This window comes from Dipodomys spectabilis, unplaced genomic scaffold, assembly GCF_019054845.1.
Source record: "Dipodomys spectabilis isolate Male_0828 unplaced genomic scaffold, ASM1905484v1 ptg000001l, whole genome shotgun sequence".
NCBI classification, from domain to species: domain Eukaryota; kingdom Metazoa; phylum Chordata; class Mammalia; order Rodentia; family Heteromyidae; genus Dipodomys; species Dipodomys spectabilis.
The window spans coordinates 31,098,710-31,122,500 of NW_024870678.1; the positions used below are offsets into that span (position 1 = coordinate 31,098,710).

General features: G+C 43.7%; 1 protein-coding gene across 1 annotated transcript in view; it reads left to right on the top strand.

Annotated features, from left to right (window-relative positions):
• Positions 1-23,791, top strand: part of Sash1 (SAM and SH3 domain containing 1) — a 166,782-nt gene that overhangs the window by 54,109 nt on the left and 88,882 nt on the right. The window lies entirely within an intron of this gene.

Genomic DNA, 23,791 nt, shown 5'->3' on the forward strand with positions numbered 1-23,791 from the left:
GATTTCAAAGGGTATTTGTGTTTGTTTGTGTGTGTCCTTTCTCCTTAGGGTGTGGATCTCTCTTCTCCAAGATCTGCCTTTGATCTCTTTTCATCTTTCAGAATCTGGTTTGGTATTTCATCTGAATTCTTTGTTGGAGTCAGCCTCTCAGCTCATTTAGATTAAGCACGTCTTTTTAAAGGAGAATTTAAACTTAAGGAAGAATTTACTATTTAATGTCTTTGATGAGTCTTTCACATGCCAGTGGTATTATAATCACCAATTAAGCTGTTCTGCGCCGTTGGTCTAACTGTACGCCTGGACCTCCAGGTTCTCTCCATCTGCTCTTTTCTACTTAAAATACTGGTGAGAACCAAAGGAAGAAGTAATAATGGCCATCCGGTCAAGGACCACAAACAAGACAGTGTGAAAAGCACATTCGTTTGGTGTGGCCTCCACATTTATGACCTGTTTTAGTTCTCTTAGTGATGCTATGAGGCGGATAGGCAAAACCGTATACTGTGGTTTCTACTAGGCAAAGGCAGAAACCAGGCTTGAATGTCAGTGCTGTTACCTCGCTGTGACCCAGGCCTTGTCTCTCCGCCCCCCCCCCCCCCCCCCCCCCCCCAGCCTGCACCTCACCCAGGGGACTTCGGTTCCCACACTCAGCAGTGCCTTCTCTCCATCGTGTGTTGCAGGGATTATGTGAGGTCATGGTTGTGGACCATTCTGCATTGTCCCTGCTTAGATGCTAGAGCTTAGTGGACATTTGTGGTAAACACTATTACTGTCTGTGATAGATATACTATTGATAGGGTCGTATACCCATAAAATTAGGACTTACTAGTAGTCATGGCTAATAAGTTTCAGGAAGGGATCTGAAATAAGGCCAGTGTCCACAGCTTCTCACTCACCTTGAATTTTCCCCTGTGTATCCCGAGAGCTTCGGTGCCTCTTGAAGAGTTCGCGGTTGTCTTCACTCAAATTATGTGCTTGGATGATGTATTGTGAATATGTAGAAGTAAAAGGCAGAGTATAAAATACCAACATGAAATTTTATTGTAAAAGTTACCATTGTGCGCTTCCAAAAGGTGAAAAATAAATTCACTAAGATACTTTAGAAATCTAATATTCACTTCCTAAAAGTAAGAATGTTTTATGTTCACACACACACACACACACACACACACACACACACACACACACACACACACACACTCTTATGCACAAGCATGAAGTTTCACCCATGGCAGAGTCCGTGCAGCAAATGAAAAGTTTATTGCTGGAGGGGATCATCTGATAATTTTAAGAAATGATAGAAACGAAGAGAGAAAGAAAGATTTAAAACCAGACACATGATTTTAAAAGCTCAGGCCTGAACTGTTTAAAATAGGGGCCAAAAAAAAAAAAAAGATGACCTACTTTGTAATTCTGTGGGATGATCCTGAATTTCAAAGAACCTGGCTGGGCATGGTGGCTCAGTGGTAAAGGTGGAACAATTGTGATCTGAGGCCAGCAAGGGCAGAAATTCAAACTAAGGCTCCTCCCCTTCCAAGTGAGGGGCCGCTGGGAGGTACGGCTAAAGCTTTAGAGCACCTATATCGCAAGCACAAGATGCTGGGCTCAAACCCCAGTTCTGCCAAAAGACAAAGAATAGGAAAGGAAATATGTGAGCCCGAATTCCTTACTTTTCTTTTCTTTGCGATAGGATCTCACTGGATAGCCCAAGCGGTCCCCTCCTTCAGCAGCTGAAATGACAGGTGTGTGCTACCATGCCTGGCTTATAGGCTTCTATTCTTGACATTGTTTTAGGACATAGCTGATAACAGATTATAGAAAAATTCCATTCAAGGGGCTAAAATACACTTTTTTTTTTAAACCTATAGCTTTTTCCTTTAAGCTAAGTTTCCATAACAGGCTGTGAGGGGTTTCCATAGCACTGATTGGAGCGTACCGTGTGGGGGGCTCACCGGTGGCAGGGGGTATCGTTCTTGAGAGGAAATAGCTGGGAACTGGCAAGATTGAACCATGAAGCTGGCACTCACTGGGTTTCTGATGGGTTTCAGTAACTTGGTATTGTGGAAAGTTACTAGTAGCATAGAAAAGATGGCTGTTTCCAGGAGGTTGTGTCATACTAGGACAGGCAGCTGGTAATAAGGGCGTCAAGGTTAAACTTGTCAATATAAGCAGACTCAGATCAGCTTACAACAAACTGTAGCTCCCTGCGGTTCCCACGGGGATGTGTGGAGCCTTAGGACAATGGCAGTGAGGGGACAACTTAGATGGACTCCTGGGGAAGATCAGGTCTGCCTGGCGCAGGTCAGGACGCAGCAACGTGGCCCATAACTAGGGAGGCCCCGCTGCGAGCTTGTGGGTTAAGCCATTGTATCAACTCTTGCTAGATTAGCAGCTGGACCCGCAAAAGGGAACTGCTAAGATTGGGTGCAGTTGGCAGAGCTAAACTTCAGGGGGTAGTGAAAGAGTGATTATACCAATGTGGTAATACCTACAATTTTATATATACAGATGTTTGTCTTTTAATTAAATGCTATAGTTGCCTGCCCTCCCTCCCTCTCCCACCTTCTTTCCTTCCCTCCCTTTTCTTTCCTCCCCCCTTTCTTCCTTTCTTCCCTCCCTCCCTTTTTCTTTCTCTTCTTCCTTTCTTTAGGATCTTACTTGATCATTCTGGCTGGCCTCAAACTTACCCAAGTAGCCCAGGCTGGTGAAATCAAGATCTTCCTGCCTTGGCTTCCCAAGTGCTGGAATGTCAAGCATGGATCACCACACCCTGCTCTGATTATATTCTTTTGTTTCAATTAACATATATTTTTTGTCCAGGGGGAGGGGGGCTTCTTGTGACATTTCCACAATGGATCCTAATCAACCTCACCTCATCTACTCCCATATATATATATACATATATATATATTTTTTTTTCTTGTCAGTTGTGGGGCTTGAACTTTGGGCTTGGGCACCGTCCCTCAGCTTTTCAGCTCAAAACGAGCATTCTACCACTTAAGCCACAATGCCACTTCCGGTTTTCTGGTGGTTTATTAGAGGTAAGAGTCTCACGGCCTTTCCTGCCCAGGCTGGCTTTGAACCGCAATCCTCAGACCTCAGCCTCCTGAGTAGCTAGGATTACAGGCGTGAGCCACCAGCGCCCGGCTTCCCCCTTCTTAAAAACCAATTCCATCAGGTTTTATTGTTCTGCTTTCACACATGCAGATAAACCATATTGAACATCTTCCTCCTCAGTTATGACTTTCTTTCTTTCTTTCCTTCTTTCCTTCTTTCCTTCTTTCCTTCTTCCTTCCTTCCTTCCTTCCTTCCTTCCTTCCTTCCTTCCTTCCTTCCTTCCTTCCTTCCTTCCTTCCTTCCTTCCTTCCTTCCTTCCTTCCTTCCTTCCTTCCTTCCTTTCTTGGTCCGGTTGTGGGGCCTGAACTCTGGGCCTGAGCACTGTCCCTCAGCTCTTCAGCTCAAGGCTAGTACCCTACCACTTGAGCCACAGCGCCACTTCCGGCTTTTTTCTTTTTGCTTATGTGGTGCTGAGGAATCGAACCCAGGGCCTCAGGCATGCAAGGGCAAGCGCTCTACCACTGAGCCAACTTCCCAGCCCCTGACTGCATTCTTTATAAAATGCTTATTTCAAACTTGCCATGTGAAGACTTTTGGGACTTCTATAGGCCTTTAAAAAATGAGGTTTTAAAAAATTGAGATAGAACCCATTTGTCACAGAATTCACCCTTTAAAATGTATAATTCAGTGGCTGTTAGTGTTTTCACAAGGTTGTGGAACCTTTACACTCATTTTAAAATTTCATAATATTTTGAATTCTGTTTTGCACCTTTGTTTACTCCAGGGATAAGGAACCATTTTTCCAGTCATTTGAATATTTATAACATCATTGTCAGGCCATGTGAAATTGTCAATGCAGGCAGATGGCCTCAAAAAAGTTGAAAAGAAGTCCTGAGTGGGTTTGTGTGGGTCTCACCATATACTGAGTACACTTCATCCGTGTGGCTAAACCAGTTTCCAACATATAGAGATAAGACGTGGTTGATAATGTTCATGCAATAGATCGATGATGATAGTTGTGCATTTTGGAGCTATTTGAGTTAATGTCTCAGAAAGGGAAGCTTTTCTTCTATTATTCTTTGTTTAAAAAAACAAGCATACATAAAAGAGCAAAAACAAAAAAAAAAAACCCTTAAAGAAAGCCCATCTTAAAGCAAGGAAGTTTCAGAAGGTATAATCAGAAGTACCTGTGTTACAGATTAAACCTGATGGCTAATAAAAAAAATGTAAAATGTGTTGAGGTTCAAACATCTAATTAGAGGAAGAAAGGCTCCCAATTAGACTACATTAGATCATTAAAACCAAACCAAAACTCCTTCCTGCTTTCCGGGTAGCATCTATAAATGCATTCCTTACTGTGGCTGTAACGGTTAGCCAGGCCATTTTTAGGGGGAGGGACCCACATGGAAGCATCTGGAGAATAGAAAAGTTCATTTGCTATGTCAGTCTGTCCCATATGACAACGTCCCGTTACAGTATAGCCACACTCCTGGTTTCAGCCTCAGTCCCAACCCCAGCCTCCATCTCCTGCCCCAGCTCTAACCCACAGCTTCAGTCTCCAGCCCTGGCCCCAAGTCTCTAGTCCTCAGCCCCAGTCTCCAGCCCAACCCCCAATCTCAGCCTCCTCAGCCAGCCCGGCTAGTCCCAGTCCCTTAGCCTCAGCCCCCAGGCCTGGTTGCTGGTGCCATCCCCCTGCCGGAGTTTCTGTCCCATCCGACAGCAAACCCTCTAGAGCAGCAGATTTTGTTGTTGTCTAATGCAGCTGTGCCTGTTGTACAGTGACAGCAGAGGGAAAAAAAAATAACTGTGCACATGTTAGGGAGCCAGGAGGACTCACGGCGGAAAGGAGTCAACGCGGACTGCTCCTGCTCCAAGAAGAAATTGTGGATTCTGCTCACAGAGCAGCTTGACTCAGCTTACAGATCTCCTGTAAATACACAGGGGATGCTCACACTGGGAGCAACCTCTTCCCCCACCCCCACTTCTTTTGCCTACTTCACCCTCAGGAAGGAGAAGCTGTCATCCATTTCCAAGGCCAGACTGTCCTGCTAGCTCACTAGGGTGTCTCTAAAGTGACATTCTAGTTCTTTTTCCTGTGATCATGTGTGTGTGTGTGTGTGTGTGTGTGTGTGAGAGAGAGAGAGAGAGAGAGAGAGAGAGACAGACAGACAGACAGACAGACAGATAGACAGACACAGAGAGAGACAGAGAGATCTGTATATTATAGCGGCCATTAGAATATTCTCAGGAGATGGAGAGCGGGAAGGGAGGAGAACCGTCTTTTCCTTCCTTGACCTCCATGGTGGGCAGTTAGAGGCATGGAGAGAAATGAGAGGCTCTGGCCTTATTCCCTGGGGTTCGCTGCAGCGCGGGGCTCAGCAGAGCTGAGAATAAAGGCTCCAAGGAGCTCCGAGTCCACCTGCCACCGTTCCCTTCCCATTGCTCCTCAGACAGTGCGGCCTCACCCTTGCCAGCGAGCCCCAGACCTCGCCGGCTGCAGCCTTCGTTCTCTCACTTACTACCTAGACCCCATCCCCTCTTCCCGCACAGGTCAGGGACAGACTCCTCACCCCTCCGCCATGCTGCACACTCCATTTTTCCTGCTTTCCTATTCTGCCTTCCCATAGAAATTTCTCTTGCCCAGTCGTGTTTCTGCAGTCCTGTTTGCTGTGCATCATGAGAAAGATGGCGCTGTGGTTTCACTTGGCGTTCTAACGTTATATACTTCAACGTGTTTCTTACAAATGAAAAATCGGACGTGGCCTCGTATTCTTTGGACATCCTCACCCCTCCAGTCTCGTGCTGGCAGTCACCTCCCTGGGACGGCTTGGAGATAGTTTTCCCCAGTGGAGCTGTGCCTGTGGCCATGCCCACAGACCGGGGGATGGACAGAGAAAGGCTGTAGGATTACTGGGGTGAGCCACCAGGCCTACCTCTCCCTTACCTTTTATAATGAAGATCAGGAAAGGCAAGCCCTTTCTCTCATCCAGTGTCATTCTTTCTCTGGACCATCAGTCAACTGTCTCCTGGCTACAACACATTGCTCTAATACCATTTCCTCTGGAGAGTTTTCCTGGGTTCTCTAGGGAAAGTGATGCTTGTCCCTGGTACATTGCCCTTCTCCTATGCCACCTGTCCCTTTCTTTCTTTCTTTCCTCCCTCCCTTCCTCCTCCCTCTTTCTCTCTCTCTCTCTCTTCTTTCCTTCTCTCTCTTTCTTCTTTCTCTCTTTCTTTCTTTCTTTCTCTCTTTCTCTCTCTCTTTCCTTTCTTTCTTTCTTTCTTTCTTTCTTTCTTTCTTTCTTTCTTTCTTTCTTTCTTTCTTTCTTTCTTTCTTTCTTTCTTTCTTTCTTAATTTCTTTCTTTCTTTCTTAATTTCTTTCTTTCTTTCTTTTCTTTCTTCTTGAACTCTGGGCTTGAATGCTGTCCCTGCACTCTTCAGCTCTAGGTGAGCGCTCTACGGCTTGAGCCACAGCGCCCCTTCCAATGTCCTTTTCTTATACATCATCATCATTATTGTTTTTGTTGTTTTGTGTGCTGGTATTGGGATTTGAACTCAGGAGCTCAAACCCTTACTTGGCCCTTTCATTCAAGGCTTGTGCTCTACCACTTGAGCTACACGTCTGATTTTAGCTGATTAATTGGAGACGAGTCTCACATACTTTTCTCTCTGGGCTGGCCTTGAACCTTTATCCTTAGATCTCAGCTTCCTGAGTAACTAAGATTCCAGGTGGGAGCTACCAATGCCTGGCTCATTTATTATTCTTTATGGACTTGTTTCACCTTTTCTACCAAATTAGAAGTAGAGGAAATTGTGTAGCTGGAAGAACTTTCTGGATCTATCAGAGCACTTTCCTTGGCCCCTTATGTCTCATCAGGATTTGTGTTTTACAGAGGATTAACACCGTTACTGGGTGTTGGATAGAATTTGATACAGAACATGACTTTAAATACAACTTAAGATGTGATTTGTCCTGTAGAGAAAATGAAATACTAATAGTTACAACTCTGAGGTATGAAAAGGGTATTGCGCTTTCAATAGGATTGTAGAGACTTATAACCACAGGGTGGTGTGTAGCTAAGTACTTAGGATAGAATTCTGCAGTGCATGTCTATGTTCTTTAGTGTCTGAACTGCTGCTAAGCTGCTTCCAGCAGTACTGAAAGGAGAGAAAAGAAAGAGGAGGAAGTTTTGCACCAACACCACCTTAGGGCTGTAGAAGATTTTAAACCTAAGTGACTTCAAGGTGGTCCTGAAGGACTGCAGTCTGTATCTAAAATCTAAAGCTTGACAGACAACACCAGATTGCCTGGTGCTTTTAATAATGTTGACTGCTGGAGGCAGTCTTGAGGCGTGTGTTAAGTGACAGAGTCTGTCCACGGAGTCACTTTCTCTGCACCATTGGGACACGCTCTAGTGTAACACAGGCACACGTGTTTCTCCCATCCAGATGTTGCCTATGGAAATCCTCCAGGCTTGTGCCAGCCAGTGGTTGTAAATGCCCACGGTTGAGGAGCGGGGAATTTCAAGGGTGTTTTATAAAGCAGTTCTGCTGAGCGCGCCTCACAAGAAGTCGCTGTGATACTGAGGCGCATACGTGTTTTCATTTATAAGAGAAAAGCAGGGGGGTTGACATGCCACGTTCCGTGATTGCATATCCAGATCACAGAAGAGATTATTAGTAATCTTGAACAGATGTTTGTTCTTGAAAAATGCTCTTGAAGTTCTCAGATTTGATCCTCTTGAGGCAAGAGCAATGCCCATTTCATACCCCAGACTCCTAATTATTAGTATTACGTTTTCTCTACAGGACAACTGGAATCTTAAGTTCTGCTTAAAGTGATATTCTATACTGAACAGAAACTTCATGAGGTATAAAAATAACCCCTTTGCATTAGAGGTAGGTATCTGTCTAAGGTTGGTTACTCGTAAGGAGAACCTCACAGGTGAGATGTTGCAAGCAGATATTACTGTATTATTGTTATTGCTATTATTACTATTATTGGCAGCACTGGGCTCAAGACCCAAGACCTTGTTCTTACTGGGCAGGTGTTTTATCATTTGAGTAATGCCCCTATCCATCTTTGGTTCAGTTACTTTTTTGGATAGAGTCTTTGATTTTGCTCAGGACCAGCCTCAGAGCACATTCCTTCTCTCTGTGCCTCCCATGTGACTGGTACCACAGGCATGTACTACCATGCCAGGCTTTTTTTTTCTTTTGGTCCGGTCGTGGGGCCTGAACTCTGGGCGTGGGCGCTGTCCCTCAGCTCTTCAGCTCAAGGCTAGCACTCTACCACTTGAGCCACAGCACCACTTCCGGCTTTTTTCTTTTTGCTTATATGGTGCTGAGGAATCGAACCCAGGGCCTCAGGCTTGCAAGGCAAGTGCTCTACCACTGAGCCACCTTCCCAGCCCCAATGCCAGGCTTATTTTGAGATAGAGTCTTTTTAACTTTTTGCCTAGGATGTTCTCAAACCACAAAACATGAGCCACCAAGCCCAGCTTATTTAAGCGATTAAATATGTAATCCTATGAGTGAATCAGTTACTGAATCTTGGTTGATCTGTAACCCCAGTGACCAAGAGAAATGCAGCCTAAATGTTTTCCCTATTTTTTTTTTTTGGGTCCAGTCGTGGGGCCTGAACTCTGGGCCTGGGCGCTGTCCCTCAGCTCTTCAGCTCAAGGCTAGCGCTCTACCACTTGAGCCACAGTGCCACTTCCGGCTTTTTTCTTTTTTGCTTACGTGGTGCTGAGGAATGGAACCCAGGGCCTCATGCATGCAAGGCAAGTGCTCTACCACTGAGCCACCTTCCCAGCCCCATGTTTTCCCTGTTCTTAAGAGTACCTATAAAACAGTAATAAGCAAAATGTATGGAATCCAGTATTATTCAGTTATATTCAGCCAACATTTATTGAGTCTTCCCATCATAAGGGTGTATCTAAAACTATTTGGAATAAAATAGTATTAGTGTAAGGTTTGATGAAATTAATATGAAGCATGAAATCCCCTTTTAGCTCTTCAGCTCAAGTCGAGTGTTCTACCACTTGAGCCACAGCACCACTTCCTGTTTTCTGAGTGGTTTATTGGAGATAAGAGTCTCATGGACTTTCCTGTCCAGCCTGGCTTTGAACCTCAATCCTTAGATCTCACCCTCCTGAGTAGCTAGGATTACAGGCGTGAGCCACTGGCGCCCCCCTGGCTTTGAAAATTTATTTACTTGATCATATTTCCTGATGCCAAGGAGGGAACTCCTGGCCTTTGTGCACATGAAGCACAAACTCTAACATTGAGCCACACTCCCAGCCCTTGGTTGTTTGAAAACTTATTCACAGAGACTGTACTGGGAATATTTGCTCAAGTCTCTAAAGGCTTTACTCTTGATAGATTTTTCTACCAGAGTTTCAGATACATTCCCATCTCGATGTAGACACAATTCCTGTTGTTACATGATCCTTTCATGGCTCCAAGCTTAACTGAATATTGGTACCTCTGACTTGCCGTAGCTTGTCATAAAGGTGATAAAGGTATGTGTGTGTCTGACATGAGGTATTTCAAGATGTGATGATGCATGGGTCTATTTGTTTGCAAATAAGAGGGATCATTTTGGCTGAGAAATTTGCTTTCCTCTTTTACATAAATCTCCATTCCTAGCTCCTTTTCTTCCTGGCAGTCATAGCAGGTGCCTACAGAGATTTTGAAATAACAATTCCTGCAGTACATTGCAGTTCCACCTAAAGCATCTCTGAATGAAGAAAAAAGTTATCTTAAAGAGGATGCAACTTGATACCATTAAGTGTTTAATGTTTCCTTTTTTAAACGGACAGTAAATACAATAGCTATTTCTCTTCCCCAAAGCTAGAGTACTCTATTAAAGATGGTTCAGGAGCTAGTGGCCTAGGCCTGTAATCTTATCTACTCAGGAGACTAAGACCTAGAGAATCGAGGTTCAAAGCCAGCTCAGGCAGGAAAAGTCCATGATAACTCTGTTCTTAACCAGCAAAAACCTGGACTGGAGGTTTGGGTCTGGTGGTAGAGTGCCAGACATGAGCAGAAAAAGCTGAGTGAGAACATAAAGCCCTGAGTTCAAGCCCTCGTGTTTTGTTTTGTTTTTTTTTTTTTTAAAGTATGAAGGAAAGGAGTTCAAGCCCTGGGGTTAAAAAAAATAGTATGCAGGAAAGGCATTATAAGAAAATTATTACTATTGAAGAAAACCAAAAACAATGCATATTTTTTTTCTTGGCAGTACTCTGGAGTTTGAACTCATCTTTGTGTGTTCTAGGAAGGTGCTATCCTACTTGAACCATATCCCTTTATCCCTCTTTTCCTTTTTAAAATAAAGTCTCAAGATTTCTGTCTGGGACCTTATTTGTTTTCCTCTGATCTACTGCCTACGCTTCCCATTTAGCTGTGATTATAGGCATGCACCAACATTCTAGGCCTGTTTTTGCTTTTGCTGGTCCTGGGGCTTGCACTCTCGCCTTGTTTTTTTGACTCAAAGCTGAAGCACTACCACGTGATTTTTCTTCTTGGGCTGGCTCTTGAACTGTGATTCTCAGATCTCAATTTCCTGAGATGATAGGATTTATAGAAAGCTATCAGTGCCCAGCTCAGGCTTATTTTTTGAGATGGTATCTTGTTAACATTTTTATCGGCCCAGGCTAGTCTTGAACTGTGATCCTCCTATCTGTAACTGGTATTACAAGTGCGAGCTACTGAGTCCAGCCAAAAGCAATTTTAAAGAAAGAAACTTGGAATCTCATAATATTGCTAGTGCTAGTGATAAGACTAGGGAAATATTCACTGTTAGGGAAATGACTAGTACCGTGTGTGTGTGTGCGCGCGCGCGTGCGTGCGTGCACGCACACGTGTGCATACATGTGCACACGTCACACATGCTAGACAGAACTTCGCTTTTCTGACCCTGGCTTAGCACAGGCTTTTCTCCTAAGGGCTCCTATATTTGTCACATGTCTAGGGGAAAAAAGAGAAGACATAAAGGAAAACTCAAAGAAAAGTATTCACTTTGGAGGACATACAGTCTTAAGATTGTTTTCCTGGGGAATGAGTCAGTAGACACAGTTCAGGTTTCCCTTAGGGACTTGGTGTGACAGCCATGTTGCCCAGAGGGCAGATGGGGAAAGGTGAACCCCACTGGCTCTGAGAACATGCTAGCACCTTCAAGAACAGAAAAGAGGAGTCAGCATTCCACAGGATAAAGGTGCCCCCTCCCCCCAATGCCCCCAGAGTGTTGGTTTCTGACTGGAGCCTCAGGTGGGCAGATCTCCTGGAAACACTCCTCAAACCTCTTAGCCAAGGGCAATTCATTAAACCTCTCCATTATTTATGGGATTCCCTTTAGCAAAAGGAAGCTCTTTTCAAAAAGGACCTAGGGAGCTGCCCCCACTAATTAAAAATAAGCCTTTTCTTTTTCCTGCAGCCAGAGAAGCTTTGTGTAATTATAGTCTGGGAAGTAAAGGTGTGTTTGCTCTCATACTCACATCTAGACCCATCAAGGTGCTTGGCTTAACTGCCCAAGCCAGTGTGGCTGGGCCTCGGGCTTCCACAGGCTGGCCTTTGTCCTAAGGTTAGGAGGGCTCCCAGCAGCCTCTTGGGCATCCCTGGAAATGACTCACTGACAAACAAACACACGCAGAAGTAACCTTCAGACCGAGAGGAAACAGGTCGGAACTCCTCTTCCCTGCCTGCACAGGGGAGCCCACCCAGGCTGGACTCTGTGGTTTCTCTGAACCCTGGGCGGGGTGTGACCAGTTTGGGAGGGTGGACTGTTTTGATTGTCCTTTGTATCTTCCTCAGTAATCCCTGCCATTTGTGCCCTCCCTCCAGCTTTGAGGTGCTTTTAAGGCTGAGGAGTAGGTTTACAGTGGGCTGCAAAAGGAAACACTGGTAAGCCTCGCTCAACTGGCAGATTTTAAAAATAGCTCTTTGGAGTTGTGCAGCGAGGAACACCAGGTGTGAGATCCCCAGCGACATGTGTACTTCATGTTGTGAATCCCTTCACAAGTGTCACCTAATTAACTGCATGCCCCCCAACAGGTGGCGGTCCCCCGACCCCCTCTCTGGCCCATCCACCACCAGCTAGGGAGGACGTTGGCTTTATGTCTTGGGGCTGTGCTGTCTCCAGAGGGGAGGGACATGGAGAATTGTCATATGAGCTTCAACACTTCTGGTTTTTGCTAGACAAAACCAGTTAGTTATTTAGTTGATTCATTAATTAGGTGTTAATGGGGCTGGAAGTCAAGGTTCACTTACACTGGTGCAAGCACTTGCACACTAGGGTAAAGCCAGTCTTGGAGACATGTGGGAACGCCATGGGCCACCTAGTGAGGCGTGGTCTCAACTCCAGGATTGACTGGAGAGACTTAGTTACTGAGTACCAAGTTCAAGTCAGAGGTAGCAGCAGGTAGATGATGGGGGTCATCAAGACCCAGGGCAAGGGCGGGGGGGGGGGGTGGTGTCGGGTGCTAGGAGGCAAAGAGCAGCCCATATTAGATTATCTCCTGTTGTTAGGGCTAGCAGGTGGAAGGCCCAGTTCCTAGGTTGAACATGGATGGCCGCAACCCCTGTCCTGAGAGAAGATGAGGGTTACTATGCATTTATTAGAACAGGGCAAACGTGAGGGAGAAAGGAAGGAGACAGAGGTTCAGGAAGGTCACACTGGAGTCCTAACTACATGGGCCAGTAGGTAACCCTTCATGGGCTCTGCCATCTTCTGTCCTGTTGTATTAGGAGAGATTGCTCCGTTTCTTAAGTCTTTTCATGGTGACAATGGAAGCAATGAAAATTCCTACCTGATAAAGCTTTCCTAGAAGATAAAGTTAAAAAGTGTGTTGTCTGTTGTGTGTTGTCTGTTGTGTGTGTGTGTTGTTGGTGTGTGATGTAGGCAGTAGGGGACATGGATGAAGAAGATGGTGATTGTGGTATTAGTCAGTTTCACAGTTCTATAATGAAATAACCTGAGCTAATCAACTTATGAGGAAGGAAGGTTGCTTTTGGGCTGTAGTTTTAGGGGGCTTCAGTCTACAATTGAGTGACACATGCTTAGAGACCCGAGAGAAGACCCAGCACTCATGGCAGAAGACTGGTGCATGGGACGGGTAAGCTGCTCATTTCATGAACCAGGAAGCAAAGTCAGGAAGAAAGAGGAAGAGACCAGGTTCCACAATCCCCTTGGAGGACTTTCTTTCCGTGAGCTAAAGATCTCCCATAGGCCCCACCTCCTAAAGCCTGCCCACCACCTAGTGGAAATGGCACCATGTATAGAAAGGTCCTATAGGAGCAAGCCTGTGGGGGACACTTTCAAACTGGGTCATAGCCTCTGTAAGGTAAATTAAATAGGTAGGTTTAATTAGGTAGCCCATGAAGGGAACAGTATTCAGGCAGGAAAAGAAGTTTATTTTACCAAACTGCTGCCCCTACCAGGCATGGTGGTGACCACGTGGCAGAAGGGGAGGGGCTGAGGTCTGGCCTGGGTTTAAGTAGGAAAGGAGTGGGGGGAGGGGAGGGAAGGTAGGTGTGGCCACACTGGATGCAGATGTCACCTTAGGGCCTGGGACCCTCCACCCAGTCGGAGGCGTGACCCAGGGTGGCTCCAGGTATGCCAGTTACCTGTGACACAGGTACTGGGTGGAGGCTTAACCAAGAGGAGGGAGGAGTATGGCTTACCTTCCCAGGGTGGACCTTGCAGTCTCAATCTATAGCTGGAGGTCCTGGCCCAGCAAGAAGGAAGCGGCCTTGGTGTGGCCTGATCGTATTGGGGTTTATGGGGTATAGTTTCTAGGCAGTCCTAAAGGAGTCTGCTCTTCCTGTAATTAGGTGGTAACACCTTGATGTTGATAACAGTTTGTGCATTGGTTTATTCTTTAGGATTGTTTAATGTTTGTTTATAATTATTTGAGAGGGGATTTTATTTTTAAACAAACAGCTCCACAGGCTTCTGTTCCACAGCCTCCCTTGTGTTTTCCCCTGGTGGTCTCCTTGGGCTAAGCAGTGACAAATGGCCCTCTGTGTGATCCCTGACAAAACCCTGGGCGCATGTGGTAGGAGATAAATATAGAGTTCACATGGCTTCTGTCTTCCTTGAATGCGTTTCTCTTCCTCGTCTGTGCTTTACTGCTGTAACATTGTCTTTCTCATGCTTCATGAATCAGGTTATGCCAGGTTAATGCGTAGAGACTAAACTCAATTTAGAAATGTGTATTGATTTCTTTCTATGTGGAGAGCAGTAGGTTTTGTGTACCATGGCATCCTCACTTCTAATTTTTGTACTCTATTACTTTCCTTTTTTTTAAAAAATTGAACACATTTTTTTATTAGATATTTAGCCAATATCCTGCTAGGTCTTGAGACAGTAGTGATTGGCTGAGCAGAGCCCTGAAGTCCTAGGAGACACAAGAGTATCAGTCTCTCCAGCCATGGGAATTCATAGAGGGGGCTGCACTCAAGGCCTACACTCTACCATTTGAGCCACCCCTTCACTTCTGGCTTTTTGCTGGCCAATTGAAGATAAGAGTGTCTTGGACTGTTCTGCCTGGGCTGGCTTTGAAACTTGATCCTCAGATCTCAGCCTCCTGAGTAACTAGGATTATAGGCATGAGCCACTGGCACCCAGCTTAAAGTTCTTAACAGTTGTGTCAAATATACACATTGACCTCTAGACCCCATTCATGAATTTAAAGCCTCTGTCATCTCTTTTCAAACACTGAACCTTCTGTGCTAAGCATTCTTTGACCATTTCTTGTCTGTGAAGCCATTCTCATGGGGTTCATTGTTCTTCCTAGCTCTGTAATATTTTTGGAGAAATTTGAGGGATTTGAGGGATTTTTCTTACCCTTCTGTGAATAACTTGTTACAAAGAACTGAAGAAATCTCTCCATTTCTAAATATCATTGTTTTCTTTAGTATTATAAGCATTTTGCATAGTTGTTAAGGATATTTTTCTGGTGATAAAAATTTAGAGTATTCAAAAAGATTCTTCAGAGCAACTCTGAAAATGTATAGGGTACCACATTTCAAATCTATACTAGCATGTTAATGGATTGCATTTTTACGGCAGAGTGGAACACTTTCCTTGAATTGTCTTTTTGTTGAATTTCATAGAATGAATTAAAAATCAGATTGGTAGTGTGTTGAATTTGCATACATTATTTTAAATCTAGATGAGGAAAATATGGGTGGGAAGGTGGCTCAGTGGTAGAGTGCTTGCCTTGATGCATGAGGCCCTGGGTTCGATTCCTCAGCACTGCATAAGCAGAAAAAGTCAGAAGTGGCGCTGTGGCTCAAGTGGTAGAGCGCTAGCCTCAAGCTGAAGAGCTGAGGGACAGCGCCCAGGCCCAGAGTTCAGACCCCATGATGACAAAAAAAAAAAGAAAGAAAGAAAGAAAAAAAAAAAGTAGTATTATATCACTCTTGGGTGAGGTCTTTTTTAAAACAAACGGGTGTGTTTGTTTTAAATTCTTGATTTTCAAGTCTCTGACAGTGATCACTTTGCAGATGGACATGTGACATTTAGGGACATAGTCAGCTCTCCTGTCCTGTTTCCCAGGCACCTTAGCCATTGGATTTGGTCTCACCAGATTAATGTGCTCTGCCCCAGATGATAGGAAAGGATTCTCCATCTGTGTTTTGCCCTTAGCCTTCCTTCAGAAATGTTTCCTGACTGGTGTCCTCTGAGCTTTTTGTTTTGTTTGCTTTTCCTGAGGAAAAATACTGTCTGTTAGAGGAAACTTGCGTAATGCTCGTGTACATGCAAATTTTCTGTCCATGTAATATGCACAGTCTCATATGAAATAGCTGTTTTCTAATGACCACCCTGGTGGTATTTAGGAGATTGAAACCAGTTCTGAGATTTGCTATGAGGAAGGAGAATTTGCCAAGGCATTAAGGCAAAATTTCTGTGTGGTGGATTCTTAATTATGGCTTCAGAATCTGTAATACTGTAATATAGACTAAAATAAAATACAGTAGAGTATATGTTTACATGGTGTGTGTGTGTGTGTGAGAGAGAGAGAGAGAGAGAGAGAGAAAGAGAGATTAACTTATCTTTAAATGGCACATATTCCACAAGATCTACTTGTATAAAAGAATTCAGTCATCATATGACCAAATCAATTAAAAAAATTAGTGAAGATATTTTATGACGACTTCTATGTCCCAGTTTTGGTGTGGAACCTTAGTTGTGTGATCTTGTTTGTGTGTAAATTTTAAAACAGATCTGACTTATGAGTCTCTGTAAGGAGTAATGCACAACGTATGTAAAAAGGAATTTTGTTTTGCTTTCTGATCATAAAAGTAGTAAACATGCTGTGTATGAAATGTGTGAATACAGATGAATATGTATAAAATGTATGAATATGCATGAAATGCATTAACCTGAATATGTATGAACTGTTTGAACATAAATATGATGAAAGTTCAAAAGAGCCTAAAGAAGAGAATAAAGATCAGGTTTTAAGTCTCTCTTGCGCTTGTACCTCAGATAGAACCATGGGCTTCTGGCTGGCATGTGTATGTATTCAGTGTGTATGGAGTACTTAGTAAGAACTTAGTAAGTACTTAGATACAGCTGGGTCCTCTGCATGTACCAGTGAACAAAACAAATTTCACAGTCCTGGTGGAGGTTATAGTGTGCATACCATACCAAAGTACACACTGGGGTACAGCAGTATAGATAGACTACTTGCTTATGTCCAGTAACCTACAAGGACAAATTTCTGCTGTATTAGTTTTTCAGTCTTCTTATTTCCAATGACTATGCCTTTTGACCTGTATTTTCTTTTCTTTTCCTTTTTTTTTTTTTTTTTTGGGTCCGGTCATGGGGCCTGAACTCTGGGCCTGAGCACTGTCCCTCAGCTCTTCAGCTCAAGGCTAGTGCTCTACCACTTGAGCCACAGCACCACTTCCGGCTTTTTTCTTTTTGCTTATGTGGTGCTGAGGAATCGAACCCAGGGCCTCAGGCATGCAAGGCAAGCGCTCTACCACTGAGCCACCTTCCCAGCCCCTTGACCTGTATTTTCTAAATAGCCCCTAATTTGATTTTTTTTAGTTTAATTATGTTTGCAATTTCTAAATTTTTTATTTTAAATATAAATGCCATGAACATTTAAAAATGTACACATCTTGGGCTGGGAAGGTGGCTCAGTGGTAGAGTGCTTGCCTTGCATGCATGAGGCCCTGAGTTCGATTCCTCAGCACCACAAAAGCAGAAAGAGCCAGAAGTGGTGCTGTGGCTCAGGCGGTAGAGCGCTTGCCTTGAGGGACAGTGCCCAGGCCCAGAGTTCAGGCCTCACGACCGACCAAAAAAAAAAAAAAAGTACACATCTTCATCTAATAACTGACTACCTCCTTACATGTTAAAGACTTCAGAAACACTATTAAATTACCACCAGGATCTGAGCATGGTGTTGCATTCCTATAATCTCAGGACTCAGGAGACACAGGCCAAAAGTTTGTGAGTTCTAGGCCAGCCTGGATAGCATAGCAAGACTCTCAAAAAAAAACCCAACAAGTACTGCCAGGAAATATTCTATAGTTGGATTTCTACCAGTAGCAGATATGTCTTTCTGTTTTTATTTCATACTTCACAGTATTTCATTAGTTTAATAAAAAGTTTTCATTAGTTTAATAAAAAGTACTCTCCATTATGTCTTTTAAATTGTACTTCATGTATTTTCTTGGAATATTTTTATAAACAAGCACTTTCATATCTTTACTTCTCTAACCCATCTCTTAAAACATTTATCCATCTTTCTATTTGCCCATTTTTTCTTATTTTCTCGAATATTTATTAGCACTTTTTATATATTGAGCCATTTACTCTATTATCATATGTGTGGCAAACTTTCCACCATATGAAGACTATATGGATTTACTTGTTTTTGTTTGTGGTTTGTTTCGTCACACTGCAGTGCTGAGGGTTAAACCCAAGTTCTCCCCACCCCCCAGTTCTCCCCACTCCCCAAAATGTTGTTTTTTTTTAATCACCTCCATTGTTGCTGAGGATTGAACCTGTAGCCTCATCCATGCAGGGCAAAACGCTTTTATCACTAAGCTACACACACACACACACACACACACACACACACACGCAGGGCAAAACGCTTTTATCACTAAGCTACACACACACACACACACACACACACACACACACACACACACACACACACACACACACACACACACACACACACACACACACACACACACACACACACACACACACACACACACACACACACACACACACACACACACACACACACACACACACACACCCCAACTCTTGGTCTCTTGGTACGGAAGCTAAATTGGATTTCAAGCCAGAATCCTTGGATTTCAAGCCAGAATCCGTCTATCACAACAAGTTACTTAGTTTCTGTGATTGCAGAACTGGGGCATTAAACTCAAGAGATACTTGAGTTCCATAAGACAGGATTGCCTTTAGAGCCAGTCTACGAGCCAGTCTATGCTTCTTTCCTGAGCAGTGGGAGCCCTGTGGATACAAGCAGGCATGTGAGTACGGTGGGTGAACTCCTCATCCCCGACCCCCACAGTCATCCTAGACCCAGGAGTTTCATTGGCTTCTAAGAAAATGGTTGTTGTCTCTGTACCATAGCATGGCAACTTAGAGCTCTAGAAAGAAAACTTTGAGCCTCATGGCTGCGAAGGAATGAACGAGATCCTGACAAATGGCTGCTGTTGAAAAGAGTGAGCACAGATTTATGTTTGAGCCAGGGTGAAGTATGCAACCAGGTAATAATCTTGAGCAATGAAGTAAGTTTGCTACAGGAATTGTTAAAGAAACAGATAAATCACAGTAATTTCAACATGGCACTTTTGCCGTTCAATAAATGGGTATTTTAAATTTCATTTGCTTTTGAACTCGGTTCAATAATTTATAGAGTAAGTCATTCAAAGATTAATGTTCAGAAGGGAAGAAAATCACTATACAAGAACAGAAACATATCATTTATGTATATTACATTGGAGCCTGTCGGCCTGTGTTTCCATTATAAACTTGATCTTACAAGCATTTATAATAGAAAGTTTGCTCTGAGCTGAAGTTTGGCATTGTCTCAACCTTCTGAATCTCCACTTTTTGTTTTGTCATTTTGTTTCTTAAAAATAGAGTATCTATCCGTGTGTGTGTGTATGCGTGTGTGTGTATGTGTGTGTGTGTGTGTGTGTGTGTGTGTGTTTCTTTGTGCCAGTAGTGGGGATTGAACTCAGAGCCTTATAATAGACTGGTGCTCTACCACTTGAACCATGCCTTCACATCCAGCTTTTAATGCTCCTTAATTGAATCTCACAGAATTTTCTGTCTGGGCAGGTTTCAAATCACAGTCCTCAGATCTCAGCCTTTTGAAGTAGCTAGAATGACAGGTGCCTGGCTGTCCATATATTTCTTTGAATATTTTTTATTACTTTTACGTGCCATTCACCAAGGCAGTGTATTCATACTTCTTGTTAATGCTTTATTAATGCTTCTTGATCACTGTCACCATTTCATAACCCACCCACTCACTCACTAATCTCAATCTTAGGTTATGAATTTAATTTCTTTTGCGTTTTAACAGTGCACTTTATATGTCCAGTGCATCTTCTTGATGTGTCATCATTTCACAATCTTTACCTTCCTGCAACCTCTTCACTTACAGGTTTCAATTCTGTGGTATATACAGTGAATTCTTGCCTGCATAATTCTCCCCCCAGCCCCCTTCATTTTTCTCCCCCTCTCCCTTTGGCCCTCTCCTTCCCTCTTGTGAATATTCATTTCCTGGTATTTATTTTGTTGGGCTTTGACTTAGTTTTTTTTTCTTTCTTTCTTTTTTTTTTTTGGTCCATTGTAGGGCTTGAACTCGGTCTGGGCACTGTCCCTGAGCCTTTTTGTGCTCAAGGTTAACATTCTCCCACTTGAGCCACAGCACCACTTCCAGTTTTTGAGTAGTTAATTGGAAGTAAGAGTCTCTCACCAGGGACTTTTCTGCCTTGGCTGGCTTCAAATCATGATCCTCAGCTCTTAGCCTCCTAAGTAGGATTATATGTGTGAGCCACTAGTGCCCAGCCTCTCCATGAATTTTTAAATGTATTTTCTTTAAAACATGGTTAATTGAAAAGTTCATTTATTTTCCTATGTTTTTTTCTTTTCTTTAAACATCCTAGTTGCTTTATGTATCATTTAAGAATTGGATATTGGCCGGGTGCTGGTGACTCACTCTTGTAATCCTAGCTACTCAGGAGACTAAAATCTGAGGATGGCGCTTCAGAGCCAGCTGTGAGTTTTTATCTCCAGTTAACCACCAGAAAACTGGAAGTGGCACTGTGGCTCAAGTGGTAGAATGCTGGCCTTGAGCTGAAGAGCTCAGGAACAGCGCCCAGGCCCAGAGTTCCACGACCGACCAAAACAAAACAAAAGAGTTGGGTATCGTTTCATGATGTTCACTACTTACTTGGAAAATAAGTTTGTGGCTGGTGATTTCAGCATGCACTGGCTTGTCATTGAATGGGGAGCTTTCTAAAAAATGGGCCCACACTGAAAAGATGACTTGCAGATAGGATTCAAGGCATAGGAAAGAGATGATGGTTAAAAGTCATGAAGGCACCATCTGAGTTTGCCAGTACCAAGGCCAACACAGTCACCGAGTTTCATTAACATAGCTCATCTTTTGGAAAGTCATTACCCTTTGGCATCCACAGGCAGAATTTTGTAAAACCCATATTCAGAACCCATCTGCCTACTAATCTTTTCAGATAGTATTTGTGTATCTCCTGGAACCTTTAAAGAATTATTCGCAATTACATATTTCTCCTACTGGACCACGAGTGCCTGAAAGCCTGTGACTCCTGGTGCGGCTGCGTGTAGAGCTGGCGTGGAGGAAATACTTGCCTGTCGTGGATTCAGAAGGGAGCGTGTGCCTCTGAAGGTCATCTGTTCCAATGTTTGGGGAGTCATGGGATGTTGCTTTTTACCTCATTTTACTATAACAGTATTATGCAAAATGTCAAGTAGGCTATCCAAAGTTACTTCCTCATGACCAACACTCCAGCCAAGTACCAATTGTGGTTGTTAGAAATCTTAGCACTTATTGAAGGAGCCCCATTCTGGACAGCAATGGTCTTGGAGTCCTAGGATTACAGGTTTGAGCCATTGGTGCACAGCCTAATCGAACATTTTTAATTATACGTCGCATCCTTTAATTTTTTTTTTTGCCACTACTGGGACTTGAACTCATCCCCTGGCACTCTTGCTTGACATTTTTGCTCTAGGCTGGTACTCTACCACTTGAGCCACACCTCTATTTCTGGCTTTTTGCTGGTTAGTTGGAGATGAGTCTCATGGACTTTTCTGCCTGGATTGGCTTTGAACCGCCATCCTCAGAGTGAGGTATGAGATACTGGCATGCTGCCTTTCTGTTTGTTTTTCAGAAAGGATCTCTTATTTTGGCCTGGGGCTGGCATTGGACCAGGATTCTTTTACATATGCTTCCCGTGTAGCTTTGATTACAGGCGTGAACCACTACCGCTGCATCTCATACTCTTCTTTTGAAGTACTGTAAAACACAAACAACAACAAAAAACCCACCAACAGCTACCTGGCCCAGCAGTGTAGCTCAATGATCCCTCTATTCATCCAACCATCGGTGAAGAGCTTTTCCCTTTTCGCTGCCTGTCATGAAGTATCTGTGTCTGGCTTTTTCTGCCTCCTCCTTCCTGTGCCCAGTGTGGAGGAGGTGAAGCTGGACCTGGGCTGGTGGGCACGTGGTGTTCCTTCTCTCTGCTTTGGGAACAGCACAGAGGTTTCCACCCCTCTTGCCTTTCCAGCTGTAAAGTCATTTGGCTTGAGCTTCTGGCAGAAGAAAGGGAGAAAGAAGTGGAGATTTCCACAAGGAATTGGAAACAAAGCAAGAGTGGGGGTGAGGGGATCATAGCGGTTTTCCAGAGCCTCACTGTGCCCTGGGGTTTTGGCCTCTGGTGTGTTGTCATTTAAGGTCACAGCCTTAGGTCTATATTTGGCCCATGCTCTTCTACTACAACTAGATGTGTGTGTGTGTGTGTGTGCACGCACGCGCACAAGCACACTTGTATACATATATTTGGGGATTTAGCAAACCACTGATTTTATCATAGACTGTAGATATTATGTACAATATATGTGATATACATCATTATGTGATATATATGTATGTATATATATAAAAATCATGTATTATCACTTTACACTTTTTTTTTGTTTTGTTTATGCCTGTACTGGGGCTTGAACTCAGAGCCTGGCACTCTCCTTAGCTTTTTTACTAAAGGCCACAGCTCCACTCCTGGCTTGTGGTGGTTAATTGGAGATGACTTTCCTGCTTAGGCTGGTTTTAAATGGCGATCCTCAGACCTCAGCTTCCTGTATAGCTAGGATTATAGGCGTGTGCTACCTGCACTTGGCATGAACCTTACTTCTTTTTGACACGACCTGCAACAATACACATAAAAATCTAGAAAAGTAAAAGTGGTAATATACAAGAAACCAAGATGATTTCTTAGTATGGACTATTGATCACCTAGTGAGATAGGGATTTAGAGCTTAGAGGAAAGTTAGGAACGGAAGAGGGTGAGTTGAACTAACAGTTTTTGTGGATGGTTATGGAATGGCCTAGGCAATTTCAGGGGAACTTTAAGAGGAACTAATAGAGAGTCATCATTATTCTGAGATTTCAGTACAACTTAGGAACAGAGTAGAAAATTGCAAACTGCATTTTGCCTTGCTGACTGCTGCTTAGATTCGTAAATTTGCCCATGTGGTGTTGAGGTGAGGTATGAGGCCTGTCCCTGAGTCTGATGCACTTGGATTATAGCTGGCGCGCACGCACGCACGCACACACACACACGCACACACACTGTATATATAGTACCGGTCCTGGGTATTGAACTCAGACCCTAGGCATTTTCTTTTTCTTTTCTTTCTTTTTTTTTTTTGGGGGGGGGGGTCTGGTCGTGGGGCCTGAACTCTGGGCCTGGGCGCTGTCCCTCAGCTCTTCAGCTCAAGGCTAGCGCTCTACCACTTGAGCCACAGCGCCACTTCCGGCTTTTTTTCTTTTTGCTTATGTGGTGCCTCATGCATGCAAGGCAAGTGCTCTACCACTGAGCCACCTTCCCAGCCCCTGCATTTTATTTTTCTTAAGACTAGCACTCTACCACTTGAGCCACAATTCTACTTGGTGCTTTTTGGTGCTTAACTGAGTCTCATGTATGATCCTGCCCATGATGGCTTTGAACCATGATCCCGAGATCTCTTCTTCCTGAATAAGTAGGATTACAGATGTGACCTATGGACACTCAGTTTCTCTTACCTTTTTGCTCAAGATTAGCATTCTACTACTTTAGTTACTGCTCCACTTTTCAGTGTTTTTCTTTTTTGTTGCATGGAGAGAATTGGAGCTAAGATCTCACAGACTCTCCTTCCAGGCCTAGCTTCTAACTGTGGTCTTCCTATCTCAGTTCTCAGTCTTTTGTTGTTGGTGGTGGTGATAATGAGCTCAGCCTGGGCATTGTCCTGAGCTTTTTCTTTCAAGGCTAATGCTCTACCACTTTGAGCCACAGTTCCACTTCTCGTTTTGTTTTCTAGTAGTTAATTGGAGATAAGAATCTGATGGATATTCCTTTCTGGGCTGGGTTTGAACTATAATCCTCAGATCTCAGCCTCCTGAGTAGCTAGGATTACAGGTGTGAGACAGTGGT